Below are 23,995 nucleotides of genomic sequence, written 5' to 3'. Positions count from 1 at the left end.
ACAGCTTTTCCTGGCGAGCAGGTGCCTGGCCTTCACTGTGACTTACGGGCAGAAATCACCAAGCCCCACGTGTCGTCCCAGCATCCTTCCCAGCTCACCGAGGGGGCCATACACATGTGGATCGGTGGAAGTTTCTTGCCTTCCGTTAGCAAGTCAGATTTCATCAAATAAGGTTCTCGTCTCTTTAGCTGCTCTTACCAAGTCCTCAGATACAAAATTATCATAACTGGCAGCCAACAGTTACTTAAAAAAGGGACGTGAGCTTGCCTTTCAAAATCTTGAAGGTGTGAGCTATATCAAAAATAGCCAAATTATGGAAAGAGCCCCAGTGTCCGTCGGCTGATGGATGGACAAAGAAGACGTGGTGTATATACACAATGGGATATTACTCAGCCATCAAAAAGAGTGGAATTTTTCCATTTGCAACAACGTAGATGGAACTAGAGAGTAGAATGCTGAGTGAAGTCAGTCAGAGAAAGACAAATACCATATGATCTCACTCATATGTGGATTTAGGAAACAAAACAGAGGGACAGAAGGGAAGGGAAAAAAAGAGAGGGAAGAGACTCTTAACGGGGGGCGTCTGGGTGGAGCAGTCGTTAAGCGTCTGCCTTCGGCTCAGGGTGTGATCCCAGCATTCTGGGATCGAGCCCCACAACGGGCTCCTCCTCTAGGAGCCTGCTTCTTCCTCTCCCACTCCCCCTGCCTGTGTTCCCTCTCTCGCTGGCTGTCTCTCTGTGTCAAATAAATAAATAAAATCTTAAAAAAAAAAAAAGACTGTAACGATAGAGAACAAACTGAGGGCTGCTGGAGGGAGGTGGGTGGGGGATGGGCTAGATGGGCGATGGGTATTAAGGGGGGCACTTGTTATGATGAGCACTGGGTGTTGTGTGTGAGTGATGAGTCCCAAATTTGACACCTGAAGCCAATATTACACTATATGTAAACTAACTAGAATTTAAATAATAATTTGTAAGAAGAAAAAAGAAAATCTTGCAGTGGTGAGAGTGTGCGGGGGTTGACGGGAGTGGCCGTCCAGGGTCTGCGCAGAGTTGCTGGTCACGGTTTGGCTGAGGGCACAGGTTGCTGCAAGGGCTGGCCTTCCCTGGGAGCAGCACAGCCTAACTCAGACGCTGGCCTTCTTTCCTCAACTGTAAAATGGGCTCAGAGTGATTGCCTGTCTTCTGCGTCTGACACCCCATATGCTGAGTCCCCAGAGGGGCTGCCGCTGTGGGTCCCTTCAGGGTCAGCTACCCTGGTGGTGGGGCTGGTGGGGCCCTTGCCAGGAGACAGGAGCCGAGAAATGGGACTTGGGGGTGCTCGGACAGGTAGGGCAGTGAGGACGGGGTCACATATTTCAAGGGCAAGGTCAGCTCAGCTTACTTGAGGGTCCTCTCTGAGGGAATTTGGAAGCTGCCCTTTGGACTGGGCTGGGGGCGACAAGTCTGCAGGGAACAGAGCATGCCCCTCACAGACCGGTATGGAAGCCCAGTTCTCACTGGCCATGTGACCCCTGGCAAGTTGCTTCCTGTCAGGAAGCTGCAGTCCCCTGTTCTAGAAGCTGGGAAGAAGGTTCATGCCTACTTGCCAGTGGGAAGGTAAATGGGATAATGTAAACACCACACACCACAAACAGTATGGACTTAAAAAACCTGCTCCTTTCTTCTCCCGTGCCACCCTCTTCATCTTTCTCTGAACAGCCAGGCTGCATGCGGGGGGCATCTCCTGAGCCCCGGGCGTGCTGGCTGGCCAAGATGGCGCCCCTTGGGAGGCAGTCTCTAGGGCTGGTACGTGGTGGAAGCTGCCCCTCTTGTCTCCATGCTGGAGTGTCAGGTGTTGTTTGTCACCCTGAAACCAGCCCCTGCTTGCGCCTGCTAGCCAGCCTGTGGGCTGCCTGCCAGGAGGGGAGGGTTGAGGCCCTCTGCTCAGCTGCCCCGGCCTGTGCCCCAGGGCATTGGGAAGCTCCTCCCATGACCAGGGCAAGGCTGGGGTAGCCACGCGGGTGGCCTGGTCATACCCGGGCTGCTCTGGGTCCCCAGAGCCACACCCTCTGTGGAGGTGACTTTTCCTGTTTCCCTTCCCTAAGAATCCAGTCCGCCAGCCTGGAGGCCACAGAGGGATCAGCCTCGGGTCTCTGTGCCCTGTTGGTCAAGCTGGTCCCCTGGACTCTCCCAGGCCCTGGAAACTCAGCCAGTGGGGACTTTCCATCTCCCAGGCTTGCTTTTGAACTATGACGTGTCCTTAACAAGTCCACTGTGTGGATTTCTGACACACAGCCATGTTTTTCTGCTTCTTCTCCTCCCTGTGGAACACACATGAAGAGCCATCGTGGACAAATACGAATGAGGTTTGGCTCCCAGCCCTGTCCCTTCCTTAACAGCTGTGTCACCTCTAAAGAGTCATGGTCTTTCCCTAGCCTCAGGTGTCTCGTTGGAAAGTCAGGGATGATAATGTCTGCTGAGGGCGGAAACCTCACACTGCACCTGTGACAGGGCAAATCCTCGGGACATGCGAGCCCCTTCTCTGAACGGTTGACAGGCCTGTCCATTTGCGTCACGTCCTGCTCCTCAGCTGGAGGAGGTCAGAGGTAGGAGAGGAAGTTGGGGCCATGGGCGGAGTCAGAGGCTCCCTGTTGACAGGGACGTGGCTGTGCCCATGAGGCCCCAGGTGGGGGCATGGACTGGGAGGAGGAAATCAGGATTGTCTGGAAAATGAGTCCAGTTCAGAGTGGAGAGAACATTGGAACAGGACATGAGAGACTGGTCGTCCAGGGCTGGCTCCTCTCCTTCCTGGCTCCCTGGCTCACTTAACCGGTGTGCGCTTGTCAGTGAAGGGGTGGCACTTCTAACAGCCGCCCACAGGGCGGGAGAGCAGGGCAGGCGGAGCCGGGAGAAGGTGCTGTGTGAGCTTGCAGTGCCAGATGTGGGGGTTTCGCCCAGTTGCGTCTCACAGTCAGGGTCTGAGGCCTTTCTGCTTGGGATCTCTCAAAGGTAGGTGAGGACCCCCAGGATAAGAACAAGGGTCTGGGCTGAGCAGGGACATAGGGCTGAAGTCCAGCCCACTCTCTTGGCCACGCTGTGTGTCCTGCCTTGGGGCTGTGTCTGTTCAGAGGTGGGGGTACCTTTCTCTAAATGACCCCAAGGCATGTCTGTTCACCCAGCTGTATACGCATGGGGCTGTGTCTTCCCAGAGGGGGGCTTTTTTCCCACGAGCACAGAGGCAGACATGTGTTACCAGGGGCCAGAGGTCTGATCCTCCTCTCCCCCAGTGTCCCGCTGTCTGTCATCTCTTCTTCTGTCACGTAGGTCTGCAGAGGACAGCAGATGTGGGATGTATGATTGTCACCATGCCGTGAATGTAAATCTTACAAAAGCATTCTCTTTTCTGCGGATCACACTACAGTGGGTCCTTGAACAATGCAGGGGTTCGGCACGCTGATCCCTTGCACGGGTGGAAATCCACACACAGTTTTTGACTCCTCAAAAACTTAACTACTAACAGCCCACTGTGGAGTGGAAGCCTTGCTGATAATAAAAACCGTTGGTTGCATGTTACATGTATCATATACTGTATTTTTATAATAAAGGAAGCCACAGAAAAGAAAATGTTACTGAGAAAATCATAAGAAAGAAAACATTTAGAGTACTGTGCTGTATCAAAAAAAAATCCTCATATAATTGGACCCACGCAGTTCAAACCTGTGTTGTGACAATTATAACACATATTTATTGTAGAAAATTACGAAAACAAAAGGAAGTATAAGGAAGGAAGTGAAAATCATGCCTAGTCCTGTTACACAGAGACACTCCAAAATGTTAAAAAGTGGTTTCGTTTAATTTTTTTCTCTACATATTTGAATATTGGAATATGCATATGGTTTTGGTTCTGCTTTATTTAATTTAATTTATTTATTTGAGAGAGAGAGGCAGAGCACAAGCAGGGGGAAGGGGCAGAGGGAGGCCGGGGAAGCAGACTCCAGCTGAGCAGGGAGTCTGATGTGGGGCTCGATCCCAGTATTCCAGGATCATGACCTAAGCCAAAGGCAGACGCTTAACCGACTGAGTCACCAAGGTGCCCCTGTGTTCTGCTTTATTAAGTTAATATTTCATCACAAACGTTTTCTCATGTACATAAACATTCTTCTATGTCATGTTTTAATGACGGCAGAGTATTCTGTCATAGGAACGCGTTGAAGTCAAATCAGCTGGACCAGATGGGTTCCAGTTATACACCATTTTATTTTATTTTTTTATTATTTATTTATTTATTATTTTTTTATTATTATTATTTTTAAAAGATTTTATTCATTTATTCGACAGAGATAGAGACAGCCAGTGAGAGAGGGAACACAAGCAGGGGGAGTGGGAGAGGAAGAAGCAGGCTCATAGCAGAGGAGCCTGATGTGGGGCTCGATCCCACAACGCCGGGATCGCGCCCTGAGCCGAAGGCAGACGCTTAACTGCTGTGCCACCCAGGCGCCCCTATTTTTTTATTTTTTATTTAGAGAAGGGTAGAGGGGCAGAGGGAGAGGGAGAGAGAGCGTCTCCGGCAGACTCTGCACTGAGCAAGGAGCCCAACTAACATGGGGCTCGATCTCATGATCTTGAGATCATGACCTGAACCGAAATCAAGAGTTGGATGCTCAGCCAACTGAGCCACTCAGGCGCCCCTCAATTGTACATCATTTTAAACAGCACTGTTGGCTGTACAACTTTGTACTTGTCTGATTATTTATTTTAGGATAACTTCCAGCAAGTGGAGTTATAGGGCTCAAAGGTATGTAGGCAACCTGTAAATTGGCCCTCAATAAATCCCTCTCCCAACATTGCTATGCTTATATAAGCCCCTTCCCTTGAGCGTGGACTGAGACTAGTGACTTGCTTCTAATGAACAGAATACAATGAAAGTAACGGGATGTCATTTTCAAGATTCACGTCCAGAAAGACTGTGATCCTTCTTGCCCATGCTCCTGGCTTGTTTGCTTAGAGCAAAGCAGGCTGCCCTGTCGTGAGGCCCACGTGGTAAGGAACTGAAGGCCAAACAGCCAGTGAGGAACTAAGACCCTTGGCCCCATGTCTGGTGAGAAAATGAATCCTTTCCACCACCATGCAAGTGAGCTTGGGAGAGGGTTCTCCTGTAGCCGGGCTTTCAGAGGAGACTGGGTCTTGGCTGACACCTTCCCTGCAGCCTCGTGGGAGACCCTGGGGCACAGGCACCTATCCTGACCTATAGGAGCTGTGAGATCGTGCTTGCTGTTTGAGGCTGCCAAGTCTCAGGGTGCTTCGTTACAGAGCAGTAGATAAGTAATACGAAGGGTGCGTGCATCCCTTTGGATGTGCGTTGCCATCACGCCTTCCAGGAAGTTCACTTCAGTTCCCACACACCACCCTAGCAGACAGGAGTGCTGACAAATCAACTTTCAGCAGGGGACACTGCTGATGGCCAAGGCCATAGACTGTACCCATTGTTCTAAATAGCCCCCGTCTCTAGAGAAGCCAGTCCAGGGAGTGTGGACAGTTTCCTGATGGCCAGGCTAGTCTCAGGGAGCTATGTCAGCACACGTGTCCTGCCATCTTACCAGAGATTCTGGCAGGCTTGGTAAAGGTAAGGAGGTCAAGTGCGGCACCTTTTCACTCTAATGGACTTCCAGCGCATCTGTGCACATCCCACTAAGCCATTTATTTGTCTCCATGGTACACAGCTTTTATTTTAATTGCAAGAGAACACAGTTTGGTTCTTCCGATGGAATTGATGTGTTCACATTTTGAATTCCTTTCAGAGCCCAGTGTATTTCTTACAGGCTCAATACATTTGAAATTTAATGGACATTAAGGAAATTCCACGACCTTCCAGAAACAAACCGTCCCCTTTGGTGATGAACACAACCAGTGCGAGCCCTAGCCGTGTGCCTCTTTCCTTTCCTCATTCCCCTCCCTCTGCTGTGACACCCTTTGGGGACACATGCAGCCCCCTGCACACACCCCATGCCTCCGGGAAGGGGAGACCACTGGGGGCCAGACTGCTCTGAAGGGAACAAATGGCTGTCTCCAGGCTCAGTCCCTTCCTCGGAGGAACCCTGTGTCCTCTCACTGGCCGGGCTGTGGGGAGGATTAATGGGGCTCTGCAAGGCTCTAATGGATCCCTAATCGGTTTGCTTCATTAAGGTCTGCTGCCTGCGGGAGTTAATTGTGCACTTAGAGATGCGATAAATGTAGCTGTGCTGTGGGGCTCAGAAATCGGGACATCTCCTGTGTAGACATCAAGGCTGTCCTGAGAGCCTGACCTGTCCTTATAAGCCAGAAACTTGGCCATGGGAAGTAAATTAATATTATGATCTTCATTCATCAGCATGTCTGAAGGCCTTGAGGAAATGGCTCTTAATCTTTTCTGGGTCACGGACCCCACTGAGAATTTAAAAACTGTAGGTCTCTCCACTTGCACACTGGTCTTTATTGGGAGGGGGAAGGGTGGGTATTGTAGGACGTTTATGGATTGACTACTCCCCCACCCCATCCCCATGGGACATATTTAAGGCGATCCTTTTGTTTATTTACTCATTTATTGATTCTCTAATTTCTTTAATATATTTTTATTGAGCACCTACTATGTGCCAGGGAGATTATTTTTCTTTTGCCAAGATTTGAACCAGCCCTAAAGCGAGAATAAATGAGAAACATCTTTTGAAGATACAACAACTGTAACCGTATGTTTATTTTCTCTTCCTCTCTGAGTAAACCCAGGGAGTGAAGGATGCGGGTAGATGTGAGTGAACATTTTTATCCCTTCAAACCGTTGCACCTTGGCCACATGAGAGGAGCCATTAGTAGGCGCATAAATTCACTCTGAGGCCAAAAGACATGGAGACATCACAGGGCATTTGAAGTACCTTCCTTCTGTTATGAAGCAATATATACTTACTTCAATCTAAATTCTAAGTCTCCAAATTCCACCAGCCCACAAGAATGTTAGAATAGCTCCCTGATGCTGCCCTGGAAGAAAGTGTCACCTGCTTTCTCCACTTGGACCGAAGGCTTAAAACAGAACAAGTTCTGTGATGATTCTTCCAGCTTCAGGCTTTTCAGGATCAAGAGTCCTGTTCTGACTGCTATAAACTTGCTCTTATAAAATCTCAGTCTGTCATGCCCTAGGAGTCTGTCCATCATCATCTTACATCACCACCATGGAACCCCAGGACAGAGCATAGCAAAAATGAAGGCTGTGGAGCTGGAGGCCAATGTCTCCTAGAGGAACGATCGATAAAAGTAAATACACCGGGGACTTCCATTTCTAGGATTAAAATGGAGTAACCCACAACCAATAATTACATCAAATAAATTCTATCAAATATTTAAGGAAAAATTTATACCAATTCTACACAAACTCTCTCAGGAACTTGAAGAGGCGGGCATAATTTTCAACTCTTTCTATGATGCCTGTGTTACCCTCATATCAGACTAAACAAAGACATTGCAAGAAAACAAAACCATGGACCGATACTCCTCATACATACAAAATCTGTTAACAACAGAATTAATTATTGAATTAATTCTCACAATGTATTAAAAAGGTAATATATCCTGAGCTAAAGTGGTTTATCCCAGAAATGTAAGGTTTGTAAAAATTGAAAATCTATAATCGTAATTCATTATTATTATTATTTAAGATCTATCCATTTATTTTAGAGAGAGAGACAGTGGAGGGAGGAACTGAGGGAAGGAGTGAGAGAGAATCCCAAGCAGATTCCCCACTGAGCACGGAGCCCAATGTGGAGCTTGATCTCATGACCCTGAGATCAAGAGCTGGGTGCTCAGCCTAGCCCCCCAGGTGTCCCTGAAATTCATCTGATTAATAGGTCAAGTAAAACGTGATCATCTCAGGGGATTAAGAAAAAAAAAAACATAATCCGAGGTCCTGTAGTTCTGATTAAAACTCTCTGAAATCTAGGAAAAGAAGGAAATTTCCTCACCCGAGAAAGCCACCTACGGTAAATCCACAGCTGACATCATATTCGATGGCGAAGGAGAAAAGGTTGCCTTCTGATTTCTAGAACAAATCAAGGATGTCTGCTCTCAGCACTTCCATTTGACACTGTGGCCAGGTAAGCAGTTAGTTCTAGCCAGTGCAATAAGTCAAGAAAAAGAATAAATGGTATCCTGATTGGAAAGGAAGTTAAACTGTGTTCTTTCTTACACAGCATCCATGTGTCTGTGGAAAGTCTAATGGAGTGTACAAAAAAAGTGATTGGAATTAACAGTTGTGTTTAGTAAGGTTACAGGATATAAGATCAAGACATATAAATCTTTCATTTCTATATACTAGAAATAAACAAATGGAAATTGAACTTTAAAAGTTTCTATTTACAATACGATTAAAATATGAAACATTTAGGGGTCATATTAGCTTCTTATTGCTGGTGTAACAAATTACCACAAACTAACTTAGTGCTTTAACACAAATTGGTAAGACAACAAATTTGCCTCAGTGGGCTAAAATCGGGGGATCAGTGGGGCTGCATTCCTTCCGGAGACTTAGAGAAGAATCCATTTCCTTGTCCTTCCAGCTAATAGAGGTGGCTCAATCCCATGGCCTATTGTATACTGACTTCTGTTCCTGTCTTCACATCTCCACATTACCTCTCATAAGGATCCTTGTGATTACATTGGACCCATGTGGATAATACGGGATATCTCCCCGTCACAACAGCCTTAACTAAAATCACATTTGGAGAATCCCATTTACCATGTAAGGTAAGATATTCACAGGTGTCAGAGATCAGGACATGGGCATCTTTGGTGGCCATGACTTTGCCATCCACAAATTGCTCTTTGACCCCCAAAGATTCACATTCCAACCTCTGGCTTCAAGCTCTGCTTTCAGAGCCATTCTTCCATTTTCATGAAGGACAGCATGTGTTTGAAGCTGGGTACAGGTTTCCCCCATTATACTGTTGTAAAGTTTGGGTTACGCCATTTTACGTTTATGAAAGACCACATCAGTACGTGCTTTGCTAACCAAAAGAAATCTGAAGAGAACTTTCCTTTTTATGAAATGGTAATTGCTTCTTTGCCTTCAGCTTATGAAAGGTGTCAGAGGAACACCCCACTTTCAGATAGTGGGGGAGCCCTGGAGGGTATTAGTACCCCCAGGAGATCCACATCCAGGTTTTAGCCCCACCTTCCCTTCTACTTCCAAAGGCAGTTGTTACCACCTGTTTAGGATGGTAAACCTTTTGAGGGTTTTGGGGTGTAAAATGGGTTCTTCTTGCCTTTTTCCCTCATGGGCTTAGGATTCAGACCTTTGGATCTGCTAAGTTACTGTTCATCCATTTGCTTTCTGGCTTCTAAAATTTTGTGACTGTTTTCTCTTCTCCCTTTAAAGAGCAAGAACGAGTAAATATGTGTATTTCATTTGCTGCCTCATCTCTGATATGTCTCTACTCCCTTCTGAGCAATTATCCCTCCAGTGTTTGAAGTGAGCTCTTGAGTCTGAATAGTTGGCTGCAGGAGGACGGGAAGCAGAGGGGAGCGTTGATGCAGGGCGGGTGGGTGGTGGAGGGTCTCGCAAGCCTTGAGAGAGAGGCAGGCCGTAGATGAGCCCACTGTCCATGTGGTGAGGAGAGCTGAGGGTCCCCCATATTCGACTGTGGCTCTCCCAGGGGGCAGCAGCACAGCTGGGCTAGGCTGAGAGGTGAAGTTACCAGAGTCTGTTTCCTCACAGACCTCCAGGTTACTCTAGGTCTCCAGCACTGGAGTGACCCTGGAAGAAGGAGTTAGTCCTTCTGCTGTCCCCCACAACAGAGTCTTCTCTGGAGAGGACAGTCCTGGCTCCTTCAGCTATCACTTGGAAGGTCTTCTTGCCTTTCTGTTGCTGTCCCAACCCAACCACATTCAGAATGGCGTTTCCAGGCCAGCCTGAGGCTTCTCTCACTGTTTGTATGGCCACAGCAGACGTGCCGGATGCAACCTCCTCATTCCACCTGAGGTACTGTGTGTGCCCAGGTGGGGTCCCCCATGCGCCTACTCTGTCCTCAAAGCTTTTCAAGGTCCAGGAAGCAGCCATTACATCTGCAGCTGACCTGACACGCAGTCTCAGCTCCTTACAATTGCCTGCCTCCAACAGAGGGGATGGAAAATCTCCGCCTGCTTTCCCAGCTGCCCTTGCTGCTAGGGCTGGCGTGTTGCTCCCCTTGCTCTTGCTTTCGCTGTGCCTTTGGTTCCTGGACCTACAAGAGCCATGTTGAAACTATGAACAGGAGGCTAAGAAGCCATGATGGTTGAGCCACTGAACCAGGGTCAGGGGCCCCTCCCTTCAGAGTTGTTATTTGTGTGAGAAAGTAAATCCTTGTGTCTTTAAGCCGCTATTAGTCAGAGTTTCTGTTACTTGCAGCTAGATGGTTCCGAACCGATAGACTGCCTTGTAGATGTGGGTCTTAACCAGCAATCCCTGGATGACCCTTCCCCAAGATGAAACCCCCTTGGTCTTCTAGGCTCCCGGGGATGCTCCGATTCGCATGGTTGCTGTGTGAACCTACTCTTCCAGCTCCCAGGGTCTCCCGGGCCTGCCCTAGTGGGAACAGTGCAGACGTATTTGATCCCTGTCCTCAGGAGCGACCTGGCAGGGACAAGGTAGCCAGCCGGTCATTCAAGGACAAGGCAGGGATTTGCACTCGCCCATCATCATCCATGCTCATAGCCCGAGGTTCCCGAAACAAATAGAAGGATCTTGTGGACCACAAATGAGCCCCCTGGCCAGGAGGACACGTAGGCCATGGTGGGTCAGAGGTGGGAGGGCTGCACGATTGTGGGGAGGCATGGATTTGGCATTCCTGCTTGTGGCTCCCAGGCAGGCTGGGTCCCTCACCGGTCTGAGAGGGAAGGGGCAGGAATACCAGTCTGCCCCACATTTCCTGGAATTCACACTTCCCTGCGCTGCCAGGGGTGACTGAGCAGTGGCGTTGGAAAGGCCCGGGAGGCAGCCCACCAGGCAGGGGTCCCCCTGGGTGAGGCTGCTGGCAGAGCGTGCCCCGGGGAGCGGGTGATGTGTGATGAGTGTGGGTGTTTATGATGCCCTGGGCCCTCGGGCTGTGGGGAAGCTGGGCTGGAGCATGGCTTAGTGACAGCCCGTCCTGGAGCCCGTCCCTGTGCGGGGGGTAGAATATCGTTCCCCGTGGGGAGACCCCAGCCCTGGCGTCTCTTTGTGCCTCAGCAGAGAAGGCATGCTGGGTCGTGTCTGGGCAGAGGGTCTGGGGACCCGGCAGTGCGTTCAAGACACACACATTCCACCTTCCTTCGGGGAACAGCTTCTGTGTCTTAATTTCTCCCATTAGGCAGGCGATGGGATGCAGGCGGGGGGTCTCAAAGATGAAATGCTGCATGGGGAATGATGAGGTGGGGAGAGCATTACTTGCTGTTTGATAGACCCAACAGGCCCGGCAGACTGGGCGTGTAACATGCAGGGCAATGGGGAGGAGGAGAACACAGTCTGTACTTCTGTCTGTGCAGCTGGGGAGATGGTGGTGGCCGACCCTGAGCTGGGGACACCTGAGGAAGAGCAGGTTTGAGGCTGGGAAGACAAGATTTATTCTGGGCGTGTTGGAGTCGACGTCTATCTCCATCCTCTCTCCTCCTGGGGTGTCAGGCTGGGAAACAAATTGCAGAGCTGGGCTGGCTTCTGGAGGTCTTGGCTGGGCCCCAGATTTCATCCTTGGACGAAGGGAGGCCAGGAGGGAGACAGGACTTGCTGTCAGTACCAGCCAGCTTGGGGTGCCCGTGACGTCCACCTCTGGCCACCCCCAAATCAGTAACAAAGGGGTCAGATGTTTCCTTTCTTTGTTCCTTTGAGTATTGTTCTGGAAGCAGCAGCTGGAGGCACCTGTCTTGCTGTGTCAGGGCCTTTGTTATCAGAGTGGAAACTTCTGGCCTGAATCTGTCCAAGGAGACAGAATCCTTAGAGGAAACTCGATAACAGCCAACCAAATGCCTGGGTCATTGGCTGGAAATATGTGTTTTAGAACTAGCAGATGTCCTTGAGAAACAGTTTCTCGTGGTCACATACGCTAGGGAAACCCTGGGTTCCACATGATGGACAGGGCTCTGCCCTGCAGGACTCCTCAGGGCCTTTAGTAGGTGCCAAGCCAGTCCCCACGAGGGAGCTCCCGTGGGCCAGTCTTCCCAAGGGTACTGGACCAAAGAACATCTTCGTGGGACACCCATCCCTATCTCCCAGACCTGCTGCTCTGGGGTCATGGTTCAGGGAACTATGATCAGAGCTGGGCTGCCTCTGGGAGTCCTTTCCAAGCCCCTCAGCTTTTCACTGGACGCACTGAAGCCCGGAGAGAGAAGGGAATTGCTCGGTACAGCCAGCAGGAAACTCTGGCCTCTGGCCCGCTGGCCAGGATCCCTTCCCTTGCTCGGGCCTCCTGCTTCCTGCCCAGGGACACAGGAGCTCCAGTTTCCTGGGTCCCTGCAGGACCCTGCTGTTTCTTTCCAATAGAGCCTTCTGGAAGGGGTTTGGGAGGCTGATTGTGAGTTGGTTGCCCCCATCGGTGTCCAGGCATCTCATGTGGACGTGCGTGAACATGCCCTTCCCTCCCCCTGGCTTCAGAGAGCCGTGTCTGAGCACGGAGTTGGACTCTGGGTAAAAAGCAATTACGGTTCTGACACTCGGGTGAAGCGGGAATGTGCCTGTCTGGGTGGTGACAGCGGTAAGAGCAGTTCTGTGGGCCCAGAGACAGGGCCAGCTTCGGCTTCTCTGAGCCTCCCAGTGGGCTCTGCAGACAGGACCATGGAGGGCCGCCCGTGCTGTGGTGCTGTGGGTGCCAGGGGCCCAGGGCGGCTGTGCCTGGCTGGGGTGCAGCTCGGGACGGGCAGGGAGGGGCCCGGGTGTCAGGACACCCAGTTTATATCGTAGTTTCACCCTGTGACCCTTCTGGAAGGGCCTTCATGTCTCCGTGCACAAAACAGGTGCTTCTTTAATTCATCCTGCAGATACTTATGGGGGGGTCTACTCCATACCAAGCCTCACGTGGGCCCCTGGGTGCGGGAGAAAGATGGTGCCTTAGCTGTGTTCTCGGCATGCAAGACCCGAGCTGGGGGCCTGGCTGCCGGTTAGCTCCCTGGGAGCTGACCCCAGGAAGCAGGAATGAGGGGCAGGAGGGGAGAACAGAACAGAAGGAAAGGCTAACACAATGATCCTGGAGGACACTGGTGTAGGCCATGATGCCTGAATCCGCTGGGGCCTCCAGCCATAAGGAGGACTGTCCATAGGAAAGACGGAAGCAGGCCCAGTCTACCCACTGGTTCAGCCCCCACTGCCTGAGCTTTGACCTGGGGATTAATCCCTGCATTCCCAGCTGTGTATGCTGGCCCAGGCAGGCCCCCATGTGCTTGGGGACATGCACAGAGCAGGTGTGAGGTGGGTGTTGTTGGGGCCAAGTGAGTGTGAGGTCACCTGACACCTGTCTCCAAGGCACAGCAGAGTCAGAGGTGGGTCCGGGGATGCCATGGGGGGCAGCCGGAGTGTCTGCCACCCACTGCCTGTGTCCAGGGCGTGGTAAGTTTAGATGGTTTCAGGCCCAGGGACAAGAGAAGAGAGTGATCCCTGACCCTCCTGTCCCATGGTCTTGCTCCCTGTGACTTTCTCTGCAAGCTGTTCATTGTCATCTAACAACCGGCCTCCCGGCATTCTACCTCTAAAGAAAGAGTTGTCAGGGTCACTTTTGGAAAATGTGGTCAGGGGGTGCCTAGATCCCTGTCACCTCCCTTCCTGAGCAGGGAGCCTGCCACACCACCAGAACATTCCGAAGAAGGGCCTGAGTAATGATTTACTCACTGCCTTTAGATTCAGGAAGTCTTATTGGGTTTCTTCAGAAACCACAAGTGAGAAAATCAAGCTGGATTTTTTTCCCTATAGAAACTGAATTAGTAATGCAATTTTTAAAAACATGGTCATGAAAATGCGAATCTATACCTCAGGATAAGCCCTGCCAAGGCTGCTGGGTTGGCTTTTAAAATCTGGGCGCTGCCCAGGCTAGTGGGAGGATTTTCTCCCTATTTGGTGTATCTCAATTGTGTGTCGGTGGGATGTTCTCCGTCTTCGAGGAGCTGTGTTGCAGAGAACGTGTATCCTCAGAATCGGCAAATTCCCTGCGTCCCCGTGGCCAGCCACACATGCTTGATGAGGGGTTCCTGTCAGAGTGGCGCTAATTCTCAGCCTGTCACGCAGGGCTGCTTCCTGACTGGAGAAGCCCAGGCTGCCTGCTCAGCAGTGTTTGGTGTCAAAATAATTCAAGTGAAAATGTGTGTCTCTTCTGCCACACAGGGGAAAACTTCTCTTGGAGCTGCCTGCCACAGGCTGGGTGGGCTTGGGCCAGGAGGCTCCCTGTTCCTGCAGCTGAAGGACAGGTGTCACAGGACGTGCAAGAATGGAGTTGATGGCCTGGACTGGACAGCCATGAAGAGCATCTTCACCCACAGGTAGGACCCAGTCCCAGGGAAAGGACAGCCTCCGGCCATAACCATGACCGTATAAAGAACATCTTCATGGGGACACAGCACCTAGTCCCAGGGCAGGGATAGCCCCAAAGCCATGACCTTGAAGATGCCCATGACCAGTGACTAGGACCATAGAAGACATCTTCTTCATCTGAAGGGCAATACCCAGTCCCAGAGCAGAGACAGCCCAAGCCATGACTGTGAACATAAGCATTTTATAGAATCCGATGGGCTCTGGGACCTGTGAGATATACAGGTGAGGCCGCTGGTCCTGAGACCTTTGGCAAGGATGAGGAGCTCATCCCAGGGGCAAGCCTGAGAAACCACAGCTAGGCACGATGCTGTTGGATGCCTGTCCTCCCTGGCTGTTCTCCCGCTGGGGGGCATCTGTGGCAGAGGGAATCTGGAGGGCAATGGGGGGTGTTCTGTGGGAGCAGAGCAGAGCCAGTGAGGCTGCTGTGAGCAGAGAGATGTGTTTCAGGGACACAGGCAGATGCAGCAGGAACAAAACTTGGGGAATGGACAGACACAGTAACACAGGATTTTGAAGAGGGTTTGCATTGAGAGGTTCCGAGAGTATCTCCTCCTTTACCTCTCCATGAAAATTTCCATAAAATCTGCGAGACTTGACAATGCTTTTGAGGTTGGGCTTCTCAAACTTCTTGGTCTGGTGAGCAGTGTTCCCTTAGGGCCACCTTGTCAACCTCAGCCTGTCCCTCCTCCCTTCCCAGACAGCGCAGGTCTGAGCCCCTTCATCAAGGCTTTTTCCAGAATGTTCCTCTAGAGCCGGGGTCCCCCTGCCTCCTGTCCGCTAACTGGAGATAAAGAAGGGAAACAGGCCTTGTGAGAAGCTGGGTTAAACTCACTGTGGTGTTTCTCCGGGGAGACAGGTTCGCACCCAGGGAGCTTTCTGTGATGGCAGAGAGAGACAGCCGCCTGGGAGGGAGCAAGAAGGGAGTGCCGTGGAGATTCTTGCCCGGTGTCCTTCCCACAGAGTGACTTGCGTGGAATTTCTCTGGGGAATCATCCCATTTACTTAGCTTGGGAAAGTGGATTGGGGCTGTGGCCGTTTTGGGGGCAGCTGCAATCGACAGCTTTTTGTAATTATCTGTTAGTAATTATCTGCTAAGACTTTGGTAAACAGCAGCCTGTTTAGCCACCCTTGAAGGATTAAATCAGTACGTTTATTGCTCTATCCACTTGCTATTAACATCCTAAGAGGCTTTCCAGCCCGGACCCGGGGTTGTCATCGGATGAACTCCAAGGAGAGCATCGGCATCGGAAGGCGGGGGGGCGGGGCGAGGCTCATCAGGGCGGCTGCTGGGGGGACCGCTTGTTGACTGCCACTCTCCATCAGTGCGTCTGTGGTGGGCGTCCTCTGGTGATTGGCATCCGTGGCAATGCCCGCGCTCTGCCCCGTCGGAATGTAGAAGCTTCCCTTAGGGAGTGTATTCAGGAAGCAAAGGGCCCAGCCTGGCAGGGCCTGGAGAGTTCTGGAGGGAGACGTGGGCAGACAGGTGGGCTGGGCCTTCCCTGGGAAGGAGCGGTGGATGTGGCTGGCATGCTTTGGGGTCACGGTCTGTAGGGTCTCTCCTGGGGTGTGCAGTGAGCTTGGCTGATCGGATGAAGGTCAGATTAAAATGAAGAACTTATTTTCAGCGAGGATCTGCCCTGACTTTCCCTTTGGGCTAGGTTGCCTTTTCCTTTCTGGACATTTCAGGCACAGCCCCAAGCTGTGGCCATGAAGATGAACCCCACTGCAGAATGGATGGGCCCCCCACTGATGGGTGAAGCCTCTGGTCCAAAGGCTCACGGCAGGGATGGGATGCTTCTCCCAGGGGCAAACTTGAGAGACCACAGCTAGTCACGACACCTTTGGCCACGAGGTATTTGCTGGCCATTGTCCTGGGGGCTGACATCTGTCAGCTGAGATTTGGAGCAAATGATGGTGGGGATGTTCTGTGCTCCGAGCCACCTCAAGAGGCATGGTGGGACCGTGTTCTTGGGGGGCCAAGGGTGTGGCACAGGTGGGGCACAGGCCAGCTCCCCGGGCTTACTCCCAGGAGGCCTGGGACTAGCTCTTTCCTCCAAGGGATTCATGCATTGACAGGTGCCCTGGTCCACGGCGGGCAGGCAGCGGGTGTCTAGGGGGTCCCGGGCAGGGGTCACCAGGGGTCTTACTCCTGAGTGCCTCCTGTGTGCCAGGCACTGTGCCAAGCAGAGATGCATAATGGTAAGGAAACCTAGACTGGGCCCTTGCTCTCGTGCAGTTGCTGGTCTGAGCAGAGAACCGTAATAGCTCTTCAACTATGACCGGGACCAGCAAGGACGCCGGACACAGCCGGGCCTCCAGGCTCAGGCTGCTGGATCTAATAGGGGATCAGATGTTCAGGCCTAATTCTCTAGCTTGTTCCTTCAACTCCGAAGCCATTAAACATGAGGAAAAATGAGAGGAAATGAACGAATAGGATCAATGTAAATCCATTTTGGAAGAGGCCATTCTAATGGGTCATTGTGGAAATCCTTTCGAAGCTGGCTTTCTCCATCTTCTTTTCAATAATCGAGAAACCCTTGGTGTAGAGTGAGGAGATGTTGCAAAACCCCAGACTGGATCACAGGATTGGTCAACAGATTTTTAATATGTAAATTAATTTACATCAGGGACTGAACAGGTAGGACAACAGAACGATCCCCATTTTAGTATAAATGACCCTTGTTGCTAAGTTTAGGGGATAGAGATTGTATCAGAAGATATTGGGGTTGGACAGTTGCTTTACCTTCTGGGTCAGGGCTTTCAAAACCGGTTTGCATTGAAATGACTGGCCAGGATTTATTTTTATTTTTATTCTTTTAAAGATTTTTGAAATTTATTTGAGAGAGAGCGTGAGCAGGGGGAGGGGTAGAGGCAGAGGGAGAAGCAGACTCTCTGTTGAGCAAGGAGCCCGATGTGGGACTTGATCCCAAAACGCCGAGCCACTGGCAGAAAACAGACCAGAACCTGCTGCTTGCTGACCCTCGCGGGCTGCCTTCGGGGGTTCCCTGGCTCTAGCCCAGGCCCCCTTTCCTTTTCTACCTCCAGCTCCTCCCCACCCTGTTCTGGCCCCATCTTGCCGGCCCCTTGGGTACTCGGTGTCCCAGCCCGGGACGTATTTGTTCTCTGGGGGGAGCACCCTCCAGACAAGTCCTTGGGGAAGGGTCCTTCCAGTCTAACTGCCGAGTTATTGGGCCGAAGGCCTCCTGTCCATCAGGTGAAGAGGGGAAGGAGGGAAGGATGGCAGGGGACCAAGCCTCCTGCCCCGTCCCGGTTATGGAGCTGCTCAGGTGACTGGCACACACCCAGGTGGGGCGCACCCCTCAGGGCATCCGTGCATTCAGTGGGCCGTGGCCTCCTTGAACCCGCGGACAGCTCTTTCTACTGGGCGGCAGGAAGGCCTCCGCAGGGAGAGAGGTTGCTGGGGATCAGGAGACGCGCGTTGAACCTGTGGCTGAAGAGCGGGTGGGGCCGTCTACTTCCTGGAGCTGGGATGGCAGCCCAGGGCTACCTCCAGCAAGGGCTGAGGGATGTTTCCAGTGCCCTGTGGGAGGGTCTCCACAGGACAGGGCCTGAGGGAGGGCTCTGGGAAGGTGTTTACCCCAAGGCATGTGTATAAAAGGCTCCACTGATTAACTGTAGGAAAGAGCTGAGCAGGCAGGGGTCAAGGGAGGTGTAAAAAGCCATGTGGGGGCCCACAGAGGGAGACAGTCATATTGAGGGTGTGATGGGTGAGGGGGGCAGGGTGAGGAATAAAGAAGGCTTCGTGGAGGAGGTAACGTCTGAATTGGGCTTTGGAGGCTGGTTGAGTAGGAGCTCCCAGTGGGAGGAGAGCATGACAAGGAGAGGGAAGGTCATAGGCATGAGCCCAAAGGGCCAGTCACATTCAGGGATGCTATAGAATGTGATGTGTCTGGGCTATGGGTTCAGTGCTCCCCTCAGCGTGGCTCCAGTGTTGTGATCCCATCCTATGGCGGGCTTGCTAGTTGGTGTGGTGGTTGACCCAAGATGGTGTCCAGAGAATCTTGCATCCAGGTATTCTTGCCTTTGACCCTGAGCGGGGCTGACCTGTGTGGCCGGGAGAATACTGCTGACGCAATGCTCGAGGCTGGGCTGTAAAAGCGTCCTGCAGCTTCTGCATGGTCTCCTGGATTTACACCATCGGCAAGCCAGCCGCCATACTGTGAGGACACTCAGACAACCCCTGTGGAGGCCCACGTGGGGAGGAACGGATGAACCCACCAGCACCCAGCACCCACTTACTCGCCAGCTACATGGGTTGGCCACGTGGAAGTGGATCCTCCAGCCTGTCAGGTTTTGAGGGGACTGCGGCCCTCACTGCCATCCACCTGCAGTCCCCTGAGAAACCCTAAGACAGAACTGCCCAGCCACTCTGCTCCTGCATTGCTGACCATAGAAAACGTGAGAAATAGGAAGTGATTATTGCTGTTTTAAGCCGCTAAGCTTCAGGGTAATTTGTCACGCAACACTAAATAACTAATACGGCTGATTACTGTGGTTCTTCTAAGCTTCTAAGATGGCCGCCCATGATCCCACCCTCCAGGTTATTCACGCCTCATGAGATGCCCTCCACTTGAGTGTGGACTGGACACGGTGACATGCTTCTAATGAAAGAACAAGGCACACCTGATGGGGTGTCACTTTGAGCTTATGTTTCCAAAAGACTCTGGCTTCTCTTGTGCTTGCCTCTCTTTCTCTCTCATTGGCTCTGAGGAAAGCCAGCTGCCATGTTGCGAGCTGCCCTGTGGAGAAGCTCACGTAGCCCAGAACTGAGGGACGTCTCCAGCCAACAGCCAGTGAGGAACCCAGACCAAGAGTCCAGCAAATTGTAAGGAGCAGAATCTCACCAGCAACCATGTCGGGGAGTTGAACCTTGAAATGATGGCAGCCCCAGCAGACGCTTTGGTTCCAGGCTTGGGAGAGACCCTGAACCCCAGGACTCAGGTAACTGCCCCCGAAGTCCTGCTGCACAGAAACTGTGAGATAGTTAATGTTTGTTGTTTCAGAGCTGCTGAGTATGGGGGCCATTCGTTACGGAGCAGTAGGTAACTAACACAGCTCTGATGACTGGCGTTGACCTCCCCTGCCCTGTCCCTAGAGGAGCCACGTGGCTGTGGTCTACACTTGGGTCTCAGCCTGCCACCCTAACCTTGGCCAGAGAAGGTGGGGTCCATTGAGGGCAGGAGAATGGGAGGGGGCACAACTTATTACCTGCCACTTTCTGCAACACCAAGTCAGCCTCTGTAGGAGCAGAGGCAGTGAATAAGCAGGTGGGTGAGACGTAGGTTCAAGGCCAGGCTCCGCCACCTTGTACCGTGTGGCCTTTAACAGAGGTATACGAACTCCTCAGGCTCCAGTTCCCAGGAAACCCTCCTGGCAGAGAGGGGAGCCGCGGAGTGATCAGACTGCCTGGGTGGGACCAGCCAGAGAGCTGACGCGCAGACTGAGCAAGAGGATCTTGGGTGCTGGCACATGGCAGGTGCTTGATGCAAACCTGACCCTGTAGCTGTCAGGCTTCTCAGCCTCATCATCTTCACGGCAGCCACTGTTGTCATGACGTCCTCCCAACGCCTCCGGGTGCCTGGACCTGGGAGGACCTCGGGAGGATGCCCGCTCTTCAGAGACCTGGAAGCCTCCGTTGTGCAAACACCCTTGCTTTGCTGGGGGCTTCCCGAAGGAATGTTCCCTGGATCTGGTCACCCCTCGTCCAGTGAGTCCGAGCCTGAGCTCTGCATGGCATGCTGCCCGGAATAGCAACAGCTCGCTCTGCTGTTTCTGCAAGTCTCCTGCTCTCCTCCTGCGTGCTGAGGGTCTCTGCCTTGCTTGGGTGTTGATTTCTTGCTCTACGAAGCACTGATTTAATTCTTGCCTGGGACATCATTCAGCCCAAGTTCGTGCTGAAGTGAAACATATTTCAGCACCCACCAATTTCCATATAGATAAAAAAAGAAGAAAAAAACAAGAAAGAAGGGAAACAGCCTCCACCAGCATCCTCACAAACTCTGCATTTGAAACCTGTTTCTTGGAGATGGATTGCTCCATCAGGCTGCTAAGAGGTTTTTCTTGACTTGTCAACAGTTTTATACCCCCACAAACGTTCGTGGCTATAAATTATTCATTGCCCAGTTAGTGGTTAAAAAAAAAAAAGGATGCCTGGGGCCGAGGTACATTCTTAATTCTCCCACTGCTTTTCACATCCAAGTTGTTTTTTTCCTTCCTGATGCTGGAAAGTAGAAATCACTGCAAGTCTCTACTTGGATGTTCATGGCCACGGCCTGACGAGAAGGTCCTGCTGAGCCCAGTGTGGGCTTGGCTGGGAGGGTGGCGGTGGTCCTCGGCGGGACACTGGGGTTCTCAAATATATGTGCAGGTGGGAAAGAGGTGTGTTGGGGGCTTTCTTCTTTTTCTTCTTTTTTCTCCCTGTTGGCAGGAACTCCAAGGTTTTCAAAAAAGCAGAGAGGAGACTTGCTTCTATTCTACGCCCAGCCATTTCAGAGACCATGGCTGGAGAGAATCTCAGACTTCTTCTGCTCACCAGCTTCCACCCTCCCTGGACCCCTGGAGAAAGCACGTCCCTTTCCTTCTCCCTCAGGCCCACTCTCTCTTGTCCAGCACATCCTTGGGCCTCCTGCCACCCGAGCTGGCCTCCTCCTGCAGCAGGGATTCTCAGGTGTACCACCATCCATGGGACACGGGTAGAGGTGGTGGGGGAGCTAGGCTTCAGGGCTTGGGGCCCGTGTTGGCCATGACAAAGCTGCCCGAACTGGGTGGCTTAAAACAACAGAAATCCATTCTCTCACAGTGCTGGAGGCTAGGAGCCAGAAATGAAGGTGTCTGCAGGGCCGTGCTCCCTCCAGCCTCTGCCTCTCCCTCTCCTGCCAGGTAGAATCTTCCTCGCCTCTCCCCAGTTCCTGGTGTTGGCCCTCATCCCTGGCCTGTAGCTGGAGTTTCTATTTCATTGTCACGTGGTGTCCTCCCTGTGTGTCTCTGTGTCCCACCCTCTACTTCTAGGGACACCGATCACATGGGATGATGGGCCAACCCTACTCTTCATCTTAATGTCACCTGTTACATCTGCAAAGACCCTATTTCCAAGTAAGGCCACATTCACAGAAGACCAAGAGTTGGGATTTCAATGTATCTTTTTTGAGGGACACAACTCAGCCCATGACAGGGTCAGAAGAGGGAGGAGCCTCCAGGGATCGGGCTCAGAGCAGAGATCAGAAGTGTCAGAAGGCCGAAGAGCTGGAATCCTCCTGAGAGCTCACCTTCCCTCACAACACTCTTGCGTGTTATTACCCTGAGCGAGTGTCTGTGCCCCCAGCCCGAGGCACAGTACCAAAGCCCTTTTTCCGACTCCAGCTGCGGACGGGCCAGGCTCTGGTGTGGGCTTGAGAACCTGTCCTTTCACACTGGGTTAGAGAGAAAATTGGGTTGATGGTAGGACTGACCCACTGCGAATGGGAAATGGATGTCCCTGGAGAATAAGTGCCTTGGATCTTATTCAGTGGCCTGGTTTGAGAACCCCGTGTCCACCTGCCACTGGTAGCAGGACATGTGGCCTCTTGTGGGGCCCCCTGCTCCTCTTCAATCCCCAGTTCCTTCCCTTTTCTCACGTTGTCCCCAGACACTAGGGGCCTTGCCAAGCAGCATCTCTGGGTGGGCTCTGGGAAGGCCTCTGGGGTCCCCTGCTCAATCTGGAGAGAACTGGCTGGTGGCAGCTCAGCAGTCTCGTGCCCATGCCCTGCCGAGTGAGGCGGTGTCATGTGGGGAGTGACAATGGGACTGGATGTGGGATTGTGTTCCCCCAGCCCTATTCCCTAATGTGGGGAAAAAGATTAATCATTTCATTTCCAAATATTTTGTATGTGGAATGCTGAGGAGGAGAAGTGGCCAAGAGTTTGGGCTTCTAGAGAATACTTCCAGATGCTGCATTTGTAAACACCAGGGGACATTAGGTTTTGTCAAGGCCACCTAGTGCCCAGCTTCTGTCACCTTTCACCAGCCCAGCGGTGGGGAAGGGGAAGGCTCCATTCTGCAGACAGCAGACCAAAGAGGCAGGGGCCCAACGGTCCTGACTCATCTCCTTGGATGGGGTTGTTACTTTCTGGGTTGCCCACCTTTGATTCAATTTATGTTTAAGTCAGATTAAGCAGCCTTTCCCTGGAACCGCTGGAGCTCCTCTGGGACCCGGCCGCCCCTAAGTGTGACAGTGAGGGAGTCTGGAGCACAGGCAGCTGAGGGAATGACTAGGACCATGATGGTTGAGGGAGACAGAAACTAAATGCAAAGCACTCCACATACAATATTTTACGTACTCCTTACAATAGCACACCCACTGCAAAGGTGAGGTGACCTTGGCTCCAAGACACCAAGTGATCTACCCAGGTCACCTGGCTAGTAAGTGGCAGAGCCTCATAGACCCAAAGCTCCCCAATGAGAGGATTTCTTCCTCAGGCAGTAGCTTCCCTGTCCCTCTGGTCACATAGTGGTGGGTAGCAGCTGAGTCCAAACGATATTTGGGCAAATGAGGTTCCTTTCCAGGGCTGAGGATCGAGTAGAAGCCTTTGGAGCTGAGTGCTGCCTCCCCCGCTTGCTGTCTGGGGAGCTGTAGGTGCGGGCCATATTGATGGAGGAACAGCAGACCCCAGGATGGGCAGCCTGCCCTTGGGGCACCTGCTGGGGAATTACTCAGAGGAAGAAGCCATAGCAGGGAGCTGAGGGAACACGCTCTCTTGGGAGCATCAGGCGAAAATTCTCTTTTCATTCAAAGGCCAAGAGTCAAATAAAAGGAGGTCTTCTGAAATCAGGGTTTTTCAGGGAGTATTTGGAAGTATTTTGCAGAAATCCAGACTGTTGTAAAGAGAAACAAGAGTAGCAAGATGTCCCCAAAATAAATCTATTAATGAATTCCATCATGGTCTTTTCTGTGATCCAGTTCATTTCGTTTCATTTTTTTTTTTTTGGTATTATTTCTTTCTTAAGACTGGATTCTTTGAAATAATATGGAAATGACTATGTAGGTCACTTATTTTCTATATATTTTTAAAAATTTACTTTATTAAAGAATTTTAAAATTCAAGTATAATTAAGATACAGTGTTATAGTCGTTTCAGGTGTGCAATGTAATGATTCAACAATTCTATATATTTCTTGGTGCTCACCACGTTACATGTATGCTCTTTTTTTTATTAATAATTTTGGTTGAGGGGCGCCTGGGTGGCACAGCGGTTAAGCGTCTGCCATCGGCTCAGGGTGTGATCCCGGCGTTATGGGATCNATGCTCTTTTTTTTATTAATAATTTTGTTGAGGGGCCCCTGGGTGGCACAGCGGTTAAGCGTCTGCCATCGGCTCAGGGCGTGATCCCGGCGTTATGGGATTGAGCCCCACATCAGGCTCCTCCGCTATGAGCCTGCTTCTTCCTCTCCCACTCCCCCTNAAAATCTTAAA

General features: G+C 51.6%; 1 long non-coding RNA gene across 3 annotated transcripts; it reads left to right on the top strand.

Annotated features, from left to right (window-relative positions):
- Positions 1-2,673: 2,673 nt before the first annotated feature.
- Positions 2,674-23,785, top strand: LOC117802769. 3 transcript variants are annotated; one of them, XR_004626303.1, is made up of 6 exons: positions 2,674-2,990; positions 7,945-8,098; positions 8,561-8,747; positions 14,320-14,474; positions 19,088-19,488; positions 20,975-23,785. It is a non-coding gene; the product is annotated as an uncharacterized LOC117802769 (long non-coding RNA). The 3 variants fall into 3 exon arrangements; XR_004626302.1 differs by having other exon boundaries at positions 20,087-23,785; XR_004626301.1 differs by having other exon boundaries at positions 19,895-23,785.
- The last annotated feature ends 210 nt before the right edge of the window (positions 23,786-23,995 follow it).

This window comes from Ailuropoda melanoleuca, chromosome 6 (assembly GCF_002007445.2).
Source record: "Ailuropoda melanoleuca isolate Jingjing chromosome 6, ASM200744v2, whole genome shotgun sequence".
In the NCBI taxonomy this organism is placed as follows: domain Eukaryota; kingdom Metazoa; phylum Chordata; class Mammalia; order Carnivora; family Ursidae; genus Ailuropoda; species Ailuropoda melanoleuca.
Note: the sequence above shows the minus strand (reverse complement) of the source record. Positions and strands in the feature narration are given on the sequence as shown.